Source organism: Tenrec ecaudatus, chromosome 16 (genome assembly GCF_050624435.1).
Source record: "Tenrec ecaudatus isolate mTenEca1 chromosome 16, mTenEca1.hap1, whole genome shotgun sequence".
Classification (NCBI taxonomy): domain Eukaryota; kingdom Metazoa; phylum Chordata; class Mammalia; order Afrosoricida; family Tenrecidae; genus Tenrec; species Tenrec ecaudatus.
This window is the reverse complement of record NC_134545.1, coordinates 43,538,934-43,553,229: the sequence shown is the minus strand read 5'-3', so window position 1 is coordinate 43,553,229 and position 14,296 is coordinate 43,538,934.

The following is a 14,296-nucleotide window of genomic DNA, read 5'->3' as shown; positions in this document are numbered from 1 at the left end:
TCACTCTTCCGACACAACAGCTGGAGCCAAAGTGGGTGAACAAGTAAATGTGGTGAAGAAAGCTGATGGTGCCCGGCTATCAAAAGAGATAGTGACTGGGGTCTTAAAGGCTTGAAGATAAACAAGCGGCCATCTAGCTCAGAAGCAACAAAGTTCACATGGAAGAACACACCAGCCTGTGTGATCGAGTGGTCCCAAAGGGATCAGTTACCAGGCATCAAAGAACAAAAAATCATATCATTGACTGCACACCTCCACGATAGGATCGCTGAAGACAAATGGGTGCACAAGCAAATGTGGTGAAGAAAGCTGATGGTGCCCGGCTATCAAAAGAGATAGTGTCTGGGGTCTTAAAGGCTTGAAGGTGAACAAGCGGCCATCTCGCTCAGAAACAAATAAGCCCACATGGAAGAAGCACACCGGCCAGTGCGATCACGAGGTGCCCAAGGGACCAGATATAAGGGGTATCAGAATATTAACTAGGTTTTTAAAAAGCTGCAGCTCTGACCGAACTGTGTGTGAACCATTGGGTTGCTAACCAAAAGGTCAGAGGTTCAAACCAACCACCTGCTCTGCATGAAAAGATGAACCAGTCTATTTCTGTTGAGACTTACAGTCTTGGGAACCACAGGGCTTACTTAGCTCCACTTAAAGGGTCGCCGTGAGTCAGAATGGACTTCACAGCCGCGGGCTTGATTTTAGGCTTAGTATTTCTAAAGTAAAGGTCAAAGATGATTTTTACTAGCCTCCGTTTCAGACATAAATTGCCCCTACATAATGGTAGGCTTGCAGTGAGTGCTAAGTATTGATGAGCCCGTTGCTTGTGTCTAAGGACTATGAACAAAATGAAAGAAGCATGAAGAAGGAGGCTTTGTCCACAAGGAACTTTCATTGTCGTTCTGCCAAGCAGACCTACACACATGGAACGTTTATTAATAATTACGATAGTTACTGATTACTGCAACATTATGTCGTTGGTAAAATTATGATGAACAATCTCTTTATTTTTAATAATGTAGTTAGTCCACATATACAACTTACACATGTTATTTCACTGAATACTCCCAAATAGCTCATGGTAAGAATTGTCTTAGATTTGGGGGCTGTCATAACAAACTGCCACAAAATGGATAATTTACGACAACTGACACTTATTCTTCCACTACCCTGGAGCCTAGAAATCTATAGTCAAGATGCTGACAGCTCTGTACTCTCTATAAGGGCTCTCAAACTTTAAAACCCCAAATCACTGCCATGGAGTTGATTCTAACTAACGGCAACCTTATAGGACAGAGTAGACCTACCCCTGTATGATTTTGAGATTGTCATTCTTTATGGGAGTGGAAAGCCTCCTTTTTCTCCCTTGGAGTGGTTTCAAACTGTTGGCCTTGCAGTTAGCAGCCCAAAGCATAACCACTTTGCCACCAGGGCTCTAGGAGTGAGGGGTTTTCCTTGCTCATCTAGTTTCTGGTGGTTCTAGGTGTTCCTTGTTTTGTGGATGTATGATTCTAAATTCTTCCTCCATCTTCCCCTTGTTTTTCTAGTATCTGTGTTTGTGCGTCTTATAAGAACACTTGCTATTAGATTTAGGGCCTACCCAGGTAATCCAGGATGATCTCATCTTGAGCTCTTTGACCTAATTACATTTGCAAAGATTCTTTTCCCAAATTCTAACACATTCATAGGTTCTAGGAGTTAGATGGTGAACATATATTACTGGGGATCACCATTCAGCCCATTTCAGGCACTTAATAGCATCCATATTTTACAAATGGAAAAACTGAGTTAAAGGAAGTTGGGAAATGTTGGAGCTTGGATTAATTCCAAAGTTCATGTCTTCACCCATGAGTTAATATTATGTTTCGGGGAGCCCTGGTGTTCATTGCCAGTGAGGATTGGAATACTTATTAGCTGTATAGAACAAGATCATTTCAAACTGCACAGGGGAAGGAAGCAGAAGCAGGACTCTCACTTCAGCCTTGGGGCGGTAGGAACTAAACTCTCCCTCCCCACCTTCCATCAAAGTTCCATGTGCTCATCACTGAACCCAGCCTGTTGGTTCAGAATTTCTGGGTGGCTCTAGACCCCAACATCGGATCAGTTGCAGGATTATACCAGAAGCAGGTGCAGAGGAGGAGACTAGGCCTGGTTTTGAGAAATACCTTGGGAAACTGGATGTCTTTGCCTATCTCTAAAAGATCTGGTTATCTTTGTGACAATTTTAGCATGGACTTTGATGAATGGGGGAGGGGCATAGCACTGGTGGTATAGTGGTTTTGTCCTGAGCTACAATCCCCAAGGTTGTCAATTCGAAACCACCAACCACTCCATGGGAGAAAGATGGGCCTTTCTGTTCCCATAAACAGTGACAGTCTCGGAAACCCACAGGGGCACTTCTACTCTGGCCCAAAAACTTGCTATGAGTTGACATGGACTCATTGGCAGTCAGGTTGGTGTTGGTGAATGGAAACTGGCAGATAGTACCTTTTCCTGGCCTAGCTGAATCATCTTTCAGTTCCCGACCCAGCCTGTGTCTGTGGAGTACACACAATGATCTAAATGCCAGCACTCATACCATATGTGTATACAACAAATCTCCGTTTGTCATAATGGCTTACATTGAAAAGAGAAAGTAAGATAATATTTAATGTGCGAAAAAGACGGGGGGATTGTTAAAATGTGCTTTATAAGAGAGATTAAAAAAAAAAGGATAGACTCTTAGTCTGTGCGTCGTGAATGTGATTTATCCACACCTTGAGGGGTTCTACCAAGACCTTGGCTTGAACCACACCTGGCTTGGTTATGTAGAACTGAGCTGAGGTTTGAAAGAAAAGTGTCTTCCGAAGTACTCAGAAGATGAGCGCTTGTTATAGAAATCAAATGGTTTCTTTAATTTTGATTGTCAGGCTCGTAACATTTATTTTTCTTCATTAATCACCCTGTATCTTTATGGAAAGTATGAATACAGTAGTGAAAGACAGCATTTACAGAAGAACAAGGAAAAACGGACAAGTTTTCTCTAGAGGTGGCCTGTTGGGAGCTGTTAACCAGTAATTAAGAAAGTTATTTTGGGTTTGGTAGCAACATTGTGAACTTTTCCAAAGACATCCTCAAAGAAGGGATGGCATTTAGTATTTCACAGATTAACCTTTAGCAATGAAAAGAGAATATCTGGTATTGACTTTCCTCAACAAGAACTAGCAAGATGCTACCAAATTTAGCGAACATTGTCTTTCTATGCACATTGTTCCCAGCACTTGTCTAAGGAAATATCCTGGGAACTCCTTTGTCTTCCAAGAGTGAGGAATTATTACTCCATTACTCTGGGGTAGACTCAGGCGTCTAGAACTCAATTTAGGCCCTTTTCCCTTCTAATTAGATTCCTTCTAACTTGGACAGCCCATGATATTTGAAAGCTTATCTATGAAGGACATTTTCATTCTCAACAGAGGTGCCCCAGATGGCCTTTTGAAGGTTCATTGCCTTATGGAGGACTGGTCAGAACTAGATGCTAACTAAGCAATTACAAACATGAAGATGGGTTTTCATAATGCCTTCAGGTTACTGAAATCTATAATATTTATCTCTTTGATCTCCGACTTACAAAAGAAACCCAAGTACATGCTGAAATTATATATACTCTTTTGTATAGGTCTCCCTATAATGACAAACCATATAACTGAATTCTTTTGTATAGCCTGTGTGTTAGGTCAGGTTGACCAGGGAAATAAAACCAGTGACACTCATAGATGTGTAAGAAAGAACTTGTATCAAGAAGTCTTATATATCAGGAAACATCCCAGCCCAGTCTAACTCACTTCCATGAAGTCCATGTCCTTCAGACTCACACAGCCACAAGCAATGGTGCAGAATGCAAGAATACCAAAGGCTGGTGGCATAAAGTTTTGTGGATCCATTGGCTCTGGACTCATCTCCAGGGCTCTGACCACCATCAAGGTCAGCCAGCAGAAAGATGAAGGCAGAGGGGGGGGTAGATATCCAGGACCCTCCTTATGAGAAGGCCATATCCATCAGGCCACACCTGATTGACAGGGTAGACTCCACCCCAACACTTTTATATCTTAAAGTGGACACAAAATTATATAACAACCACAGTCAGTAAAACACAGGTAAATATTTTTGGTATTCTTTGTTTTCAGCCAAGATCCATCATACATCAGCAATGAGATCCCTGATTTTATGTCCTCTTCAGAATTTGGCTTTAATTTCTAGCAGTTCCTTGCTGATGCACTATGTGTTAGCCTGGGTACTTTAGAGAAACACATCCACAGAAACTCATATATATAAGAGAGAATTTTATATAAAAGGTATGTGAACATCAAGAAAACATCCCAACCCAGTGCTGTCCAAGCCCACATGTCCAACATTAGCCCATATGTCCAAAACCAATCCACAAAGTCCTCCTCCATCTCACAAAACACATATAATGATGCCGACTACAGGAGGAAAGCCAAGTCAGTCAACATGTAAGCATCTCAGCGCTGGCACAGCTGCTCCAGCACCCAGGGCTGCATCCAGGAAGGTCCATGCGGCTTCTTCTTGGGGATGTTTGCAGGAAGTGAATCCTTGCCAGCTTAAGCAGGGAACTGGCTAAGGCAGCTGCACCCCTCTGCCCTTCAATTAACCCCACATGTGTTTATCGGCCAGGTTGGCATAATAAACTACCTCACACCATTCAAACTGTTTTTTAATTAAATGCTACATGTGTGATATTAATAGTATCATTTGATAGTTTCCATACTCACTGGATAACTTTTCTTTAGAATGGCTACATATATGGAGTTCTTCCTGTCAGTTGGTCAAGTAGCTGTCTTTGAAATTTCTCATTTATTTATTCACTAACCAGTTTTATTGGGCCCTAATCAAAATATCATACAATTCAATAATTCAGTTATATCAAGAAATGTTCTACAGGCATTACCACAATCCATTTTAGAACATTTTTTCTTAGATTCTTAGTTATTTATAACTCATTCCCCCCAACTTCTCCCAAGGAATCATTATTCCAGTTACTGTCTCTCTAGATTCACCCATCCTGGATTTCAGATACCAAAAAACATACAAAAATACAAAACAAAGAGTCAAAAAAGCTAACAACAATAGCAAAATTAGAGAAAAACCCCAGTTAGAAAGAAGACAGGAAATATTAACAACTAGGACAACTTTGGAATGAGTCTAAAAGGAGATCAAGTGATAAGGTGTTATATTTTAAGGTGGTCATCGTTGTTTTACTCCACTCTGCCATGCCTTCTGTGTTACAGCAAGGCAGTTCACATCCTCTGATCTGTGTGCAGAGGGGGTTCACTGAAAGCTTCATCCACAGGTATTTCTCCTCCTTCACCTTATTTTAATTAAAAAATTGTTTTGGATGTGTCAGAAAAGGGGATCAAATCAGGTGTTGCATTTTAACCCTTCAAATCCGGTGTTGCGTTTTAACCATATGCTACACTCCTTTCTACAATACTCTCCGATGCCCAGACTGGTCACCTCCCTGCGCTACGGCCAGAGAGAAGTCACAGGAAATGAAACCACGTGTAGGTCCTGGATTGGGCCCCGTCATTCAGAGCCCTCTGCAAACCAGGAGTTCACCATTTCAGCTCTGAGATATCGTTCTCTCCTTTTGATTTGGGTTGTACTGTTTACACTCCTTGGGCCACACAACAGCAGAATGAGTGCTTCCAGTGTTTTGACACATCTTAATTGATATTCTATCAGTTCCTGGATATTTCAGTTTGTTCAGTGTCTTTAAGGCAACCTGGACTTCTTCTTTCAGTACCATTGGGTTTTATGTATAAACTTTTAAATTATTATTTAAGTGAAGGCTTAGAGAATATCATCAATTTCATGCTGAACAATTTATACATATCTTGTTTCAACTTATCCGTTTCAATTCCATCAATGTGTCATCAACTTATTGACTGCTTACATTCCTCCTCCTTTCCAAACCTGTTGTCCTTTGGCAAATCCTACCTTTCCATCTTAGACAGTTGATTACCCTAATATGAGGGTGAGTTCAGCTGCTGACTGGAAGGGTAACTAAGACTCCGAGCTGTTCCCTATCCAGCCAATAATCCTACTCTTTCGTGATTGTGAGTTTTATTCTGTAAGTACTTTTGGTTTTGTTCTATCATTTCTCCCACTCTATCTAGGACTTGTAATATGATGCTTTTCAGAGCAGTTGGTAGTGGTAGTGGGGCACCCTCTAGTTCTTATGGTTTCAGGGTTGTGGAGACTGATGTCTATTGATCATTGAACTAATTGTTTCTATATGTCTTTCAATTTTCATCACTCTTCTTTTCTCAAGATGAGGAATGATCAATAGATAGACCTTAGCTATCTCCTCAGTTACTTTTTAAAAATTTGTAAAATAATTTAAGCATTTTTATTGACATATAAGTCACATTTCATATAATTCAATATTTTAAATATATATTTAAAATTTGCGCAAGCATCACCAGAATCAAATTTAGAACATTCTCTTCATTCTTGTACTCATTATCATTAGTCCCCATTCCCCCACCCCCCATCTCCCCTGCCATAACCCTAAGAAACTATTATTCTAGTTAGTGTTTCTATAGACTTATAGATTTCTATTTTTTTTAAATCTTGGATTTCATATAAAGAAAATTATACCAAATAAAAATCCCAACAACAATAAAAACAAAATTACAGAAAGCTCTCAATTACAGAAAATAATAAAAAAGGAGATCATATTTTAAGTGAGTCAAAAGGCAAAACAAACAATAAGGTGTTAAATTTTAATCTTACTATATCTGCATTAATTCACTTTCCAACACATTCTTTCTGATAGCAAGGCTATTGTATACCTGGTGTCAGTCAGAGGTAATTCACTTGAGACTGAATCTATGTGGGGCCTCCTGTGTTACTCAGGGTTGACTAAAGAAACAAAGCCAGACACACTCATAGGTGTGTAATAGCAACTTTATATCATAGGGTAATTTCATATTAAGAAAACATCCCAGCCCAGTCCAGATCAAGTCCACAAATCTCATATTAGCTCATATGTCTGATACCAGTCATTTAATTCCTCTTCAGACTCATGCAACACATGTAATGACCCTGCGTGCAGGGAGATCACGGGTCAGTGGATGGAAAGTTTTGTGTATCCAGTGGTGGTGGAAGCATCTTAGCGCTAGCATGGGTCTCCACGTGGCTCCTCCTGCTCCATCAGCTTAGCTCCATGTGGCTTGTCGACAGGAATGTCTCACAGGGAGAGTGTGTATGTGTGTCCTACCTCCAGGGAAGATGACAGGAGTTCCCAGAATCATCAGGGGAAGGCCATACCCACACAGAGGCCTCATTGGCTGTGACTTGATGGACAGGCTTGACTCCACCCCTTCCCAACTTGACAGATTATGTAACTGTCACAGACCACCCCTTTGTCAAGTTGACACTTTTACACAACGCTTTAGCAACATATAATTTTTAAACATAATAATGAAATCATGTCTGTACCTAACAGGATAAAACTAAAATACATACAATTCAATATGTGCCAAAGCCTCATTTAAACATAGTCTCCTATAAGTGAACAACACAACAATATTCTATGCCTAACAATTTCAGTTAAGTAACACCTACACCAAAATCCTATGAATACATTCCCCCACCTATGAAAGTTTGTAAGCCAGTCCCTTCATGCCTTAATCCGCTCCATATTGGGTATCCAACTTCTATACTGCCCACTTACATCAACCCCCTGCTCTGAGGAAATGATAATATTCTTTGATGTGAAGAGTTTTCTTTCCATTTGGAAGTTTGTGAAGTTTGCATTCATAAACAAAGTCAAATCAGGACAGGCCATCCATAAAGTCAGCAGCAATATACACCAATTCACAGGCTCAAACATCTTCTCTTCATCTGGTCGGGTTCTGGTCCACTCAATGTGAGTTGCCTCATTTAGCCTCACCAGGGTGCCCATTGGTCACCTTGCCTTTAGAACATGGGTTCCATCACAAGTTCTCAACAATTTCCTCCTGTGTTGCTGGATTTTATTATTTACAATGCTTAGATCACACAGACTGCTGTGCTTCTTCCATGTGGACTTAACTGGCCCATCACTTAGAAGGCTGCTTGTTTGAAGACAAGTTATTAAGTCCCCAGACACTCTCCTTCTGAGAGCTGGACACCGGAGTTCATCACCACACTTTGCTAAAGCTTTCAATCTTTAGTGGTCCCTTCACTGAGGTAAGTATCAATCAGTCCTGCATGATAAGAGCTACAACGATGTATAAATTACCAAGGGCATATGAGGGAGGGGGGAAGGGGGAGGGAGGAGGGGAAAAAAAAGAGGACCTGATGCAAGGGGCTTAAGTGGAGAGCAAATGCCTTGAGAATGATTGGGGCAGGGAATGTATGGATGAGCCTTATACAATTGATGTATGTATATGTATGGATTGTGGTATGAGTTGTATGAGTCCCTAATAAAATGTAAAAGAAGAAAAGAGAAAAAAATGATTAGGGCAAAGACTGTACAGATGTGCTTTATACAATTGATGTATGTATATATATGAACTGTGAAAAGAATTGTATGAGCCCCAATAAATTGTTAAAATTAAAAAACAAAAAAACAAACAAACAAAAAAAAGAGCTGAGCGTTCTTGGGTCAGGGCTTATAGTTAAGTGTGAGCTCAAAATCCACCCATCTATCTAAAGTTCATGCACATTCCCATTGCACTTTAGTGACTGCATTATCACCTGTTTGAGAGACAACATAAGTAACCTCCAGGAATCCAACAACTCTCCTTTACTATAGCAGAACAATGTCTGCAGAATTAAGAAAGCGTGACATTGGCAAATGTATGGTAGCCTTAAGTTGCCTACTACTAGGCAGCCACAAAAACAAGAGGTTTCAACCAAAGTCCCATACGTTTCAAATCCATGACCTTGGGATGGCAATCTCCTTCTTTAACAAGGACTTTCCAAGTCTAAGTCTAAAAGAATATACCAGTTCCTTATTCTGCAACAAGTGTGTTTAAGGTGAGGTCCATATCACTAGTGCGTTTCCTGACGAGGCTCCTTCTGAGGTGGCCTATGTCATGTGCTGTACGCCTAGAGAAGACAAAGTCTAATGCCCGGGAAGCCTATAGTATAGGGTCTGGGCCACCAAGAGCTGAGCAGGTTAAAATGTCATGATTAGCCATATAGTAAGGATCCCCCGCCCCTCCTTGGTGGTCTACATAAGCATCAAGTGTTTAGGATTCCCATAGAGCATTGCCACATGGTATGGACTATTCCATCCTCCCCCACTTCCCTGCAGTGAGAAACTGTCCCCACCTGAGGTGAGGCAGATATGATCTTCATGATGTACAAATAAGGGAGGGCTAAAAGGATTACAAATGTAAAACAGTTCTCCCACCCAATGGCCAGCCCAGATTGTGTGGCCGCATGACCTGAGAACCCCTGCCTGTCCTTGAGTTGGTGGTAATTCTTACAGCACGCAACATTTGTCTTCTGTGGTAATGTTCTCCAGGTCTGACCATGTGATGAAATGCTTCCTGGTTTCATCATTGTTTCTTAGTTATGCATAGTATTCCATTGTGTGTACGAACATCTGTCTATTAGTTCTTCAATTGACGGCTTTGGGGCTGTTGCCAACTTCAAGCTGTCATGAACCGTGCTCTGATGAACATGGAGTATATGTACTTATTCATGTCATGAATCGTATTGTATTTCAATTCCCAGTTGTTTTAAGTTGCGCTGTATCACTGTCCACAATGGTTTTACATGTGTCCAGGCCCACCAATCGTGTAGGAGAGTTCCAGACTCTTCACTCTCTTGCAGCGTTTTTTAATTGGTCTGTCATTGTTATTACAAAGTGCTAGCTCATCATCATTTTGATTTGAATGCCAAGATACCTAGTGAGCATGAGCATCCATTCATGTATTTGCTAGCCATTTAAATATATATATATATATATATATATATATATATATATATATATATATATATATATATATATATATATATATGAATTGTCTATCCATGCCTACCTACATTTTGATTAGATCTTTTTTATTAGCCTTTTGTACATGGTGTCATTGCTGAAGACTATTTTCCCCTGTCCATAATCTCTTCTTTTACTCTTCTGATGAAATCTTTTATGCCCATACTTGTCTTATTTTAGCAGGTTCCAATCATCTATTTAATCTTAGACTGCGTGTGCTTCCTTTGTTACATTTGAGAGTATGTCCATGCCTTGCACTTAGGGTCCTTAAAGTTGTCATTTTTCTCATTGCCGATCTTTACAGCTCTAGGATTTACATGTAGGTCTTTGATCCAGTTTGAGTTCATTTTTGTATATGGGGTAAGGGGTCGGTCCTGTATCATTCTTCTGCAGATGGAGATCAAATTTTGCCAGGACTAATTGTTGGGGAGACCCCCTCTTTATATTTAATGTTCCTGCCTCTTTGTTAAAGATCAGTTCTCTGTAAGTGGATGGATTTATTTTGAGGTTTTCTATTCTGTTCCATTGGTCTGAATACGTATTGTCGTGCCAGTACCAGGCTGTTGTGACTACTGTGTAATAGATTTTTTTGGTAACTAATCATTTTATTGTGAGCTCTTACAGATATTACAACAATCCATAAATCAGTTAGATCAGGCGAAGTTGAGGTTGCAAAGCGTGAGGCCTCTTATTTTGTTTTTCTTTTTAAGGAGCTCTTTGCCTATCCTAGGTCTCTTCCTTCTCCATAGGAATTGGTGATTAGTTCTTTGACTTCTTTAATGGAATTTAGATGGGAACTGCATTATATTTATAGATTGCTTTGGGTAGTATTGATACTATTTGGGTAATATTTGCATTGTGGTAAATCTTCCTAACATTAATATGGGATATTCTTCCACTTGTGTAGTTCTCTTTTGGTTTCTTGTCATAGTGATGTGTGGTTTTGTATGTATGTTTCTTTGGTTAGGTTTATTCCTAAACATTTCATCTTGTGTGACTGAGTGTATTGTATAAATGGTATTGTTTTATTGCCGTCTGTTTCAGAACTCTTTCTGCTGGAACCCAGTTGATTTTGCTTGTTAATCTTGTATTCAGAGTTAAGGTTGAGCGCTTCAGTTCAGGCTTCAAGACTGCCATATTCAACCCCCTGTCCATTTCTCTAGCTGCATTTCCTGCTACTTTCTATAAGTCCCGTTGCTTGGTGATAGGGAAGTCTATTTATATTCATTGATCTTCCCCTCACAATGAATTTTAGGACCTGGATAAGAATCTATTGCAGATCATTACAAAGACTTGTGAACCAGTGACTGTGATGTCAGTCTGAGCTCACTGTTCGTGGGTCAGGTCACGTGATTTTTTTTAACTGCTGATCTTGAGATTACTTTCCTCTGCAACTGTGAGTCGGCAGCTTTTGCAATATTGCTTTCTGACCTTGGGTTCATCAACTCCTGTGACGGGAAGCCTCCAGCCTGACATCTGATCTGTGGACCTTGGATTTGCCTTCTATAACAGCGTGCACTATTTCCTTGAGATAAATCTTGTATTCATTCTCTGTCACTCTGTATCTATCCTTGTTTTGCTTTTCTAGAGAATCCAGCCTAAGACAGCACTTAAGTAGAATTATGTCAATTTGGAAAAATATTTCGTGTGTTTTTCCATATATTTGGTCTTATGTATGTATCAAATGTATGTATCAATGTCTTAGATGAAGATACAAGAAGTCCTAATGGCAATGTAAATTGAGATTACACATTGTTTAAGGTCTGTAGTTCAAACCTACCAGCTGATCCTTAGGAGAAAAATGAGGCTCCTATAAATATTTACAACTTTAGAAACTCTCTGTAGGGCTACTGCGAATCAGAATTGACTTAACGGCCATTGGTTTGGCTTGATTTAGGTGGAAATCCAGAAAGCACATGTATCACGTTTGTGGAAGACAGGGCTAGGGAGGATGGTAGAATCAGATAACAGGATGATGACCCCTAATATATATATTCCATTTTATTGGGAACTCTACAGATATTATAAAAATTCATAGTCAATTAGATCAAGCATGGGTGTACAATTGCACTCTTTGAGATCACTCCCCTTTATCCCTGTTTTCTCCCAGTTTACCTCCAAGAATCCTTGTCATTATATTAAATATTATTATTATTATTCATCCCCCCCTAGTATTTTGAGAGATGAAATTAAAGATTACACTTGTATTTGGACTCCAAATCAATTATTCAAACAATGTAACATAATAGGGGTGATGTGTGAGAAAAATAATTGTTATTTGGTGTATTCAGACATTTGGTCATGGGTTTTATTTATTATTTTTATTTTTTTAGTAAAAGGGGAAAGATTTATATGATCTGAAGAGAAACCAGAGTATGGGCATGGGTTTTAAAGACACATATGGGATAGTTTCTATTTGGAAAGGAGGAAAGCTGAGTTTAGTTCCGGGCCTCATATATGAAAGGGCTTCAAAAAATTTATGGACAATTTAAATTATATTTTTAGTTCCATTTTGTTCATGAACTTTTTGAATCCACCTCATATATAGTAGGATGTAGTCAAATTGGAATCATTTTAGAGGGAGCAAGACCAGAGTTACTTGGCCTGGGTGTGATTGTGTGTAAAGAGGTGAGCGAGATGCCCTTGGATGGCCATTATAAGTCTAGTTTTACTCAGTTATAAGTTCCTTGGTGGAGAATAGTATAATCTCATTATAATGTTTGAAAAGTATATATCACAGTGTTTGCTTAAGGTATGAATAAATGCTTTTGAATAAATGTCGATAGTGTAAATTTTGCATCTTGAGCGAAAATAAATTTCTTTGAGGGCAATTGTTTATGTTGTTACTTCCTATTGAGTCAGTCTGACTTATGGTGATCCCACGTGTGCATAGGACAACTGCTCTGTAGTGTTTCTAAGGTTATGGCCTTTCAGAAGCAGTTTACTAAGCCTGCCTTCTGAGGTATTCTCTGAATAACTTTGACCCAATCATCTCTGGGCTAGTAGTTGAGTGCTTAAACCATTTGTAGTGCCTGGAATGTTATGTTTCTTGTTATATCATCTCCAGAATGTGTCATTGGTTTTGAATTTTTAAGAGGTACTTTGTAAATGCCCATTGAGGTAACAAAATTAATGTTGGAGGGATCTGTTAGACATCCCATACCATTCCCCAGTTTATCTTACCTCTTATTTAAAAACAAGGGAACAACGTGGTAAGTGGAAGGAGCATTAGAACAAGTGACAAAAGTCTTGGTTTCTAGAACTTCCCCTTTCATTATTTAGCTCACATTAATGCAAGTCAGTACCCACATATAATCAGTTCTGATGATGGGGTGTGGGGGGAGAGGTGGCATAGAGGGTGTTATGGCTGCTGGCGACATTTAACATCCGTTGTATGAATACTGTAGCTGGCTTTCTTCCAGCAATTTGGCATTGATGATGGTACTGAAATGCTTTAATATGACACAATTAAGATACTTCAATATTTGCAAGTTGAATTTCTTTTCAAACAAGGCTTGGAACCAGTTTATTCCAGTTTGAACCCCTGCTGAGAAATCCCTTTTCCACTTCAGATATACTGAATAAAAATCTACAGTATAACAATGTCCCCAGGTGATTCTTAGAGCTTCCCAGATCATCTTGTTAAAAATGTAGATGACTTGTTATATAATTATATACATTGTATAGGTGGCTTTTGGCATTTTGTAGCCCAAGACCCAAAACTCACATGTATGCATAGTTGCTATGTGTTATTTACTGACAGGTGTGATTAACTCTGTATGGACGCCCCCTCCTAGAGGCATGTGTGTGTCCAAAGCAGCTAGTTCATGAGTCTATGTGAGAGAACACAGTATTGTAGGTGCAGAGGTCCTATGCATTGTAACAAGCTGCAATCACTTCTCGGAGACTTGGCTTCATGTCGGTGATATTTCTTGAGTGAAGCTCTGGTCTCTGCAGAGCCTCTCTTGGCATATGCCCACAATTGTTAGTATTTTTTCTCTTTTTCTCCCCTATCTTTATAGAATGGATCTAACTTTATTGTATGGGTAGACATGCTTCCGAAAGTACATTCATTTGAAGAGAGACAAAATGGTGGCATTGAGGGGGGAAACCGAAAGGATCTTTTGGGCATGCTGTTGTCTAACTAAAAAGCATTGTTTTCTCTAGATAAAGGTGAAGTGGTTATTAAAAAATATAAACAATCTATTATCTATTCTTCAATCCTTAAAGAGTTAAAAGTTGATGTGACTTTTACTGTTTAACTGGTGTTTAGCTTTGTTCTTAAAAGGAAAAGTAAAACATTTAGAG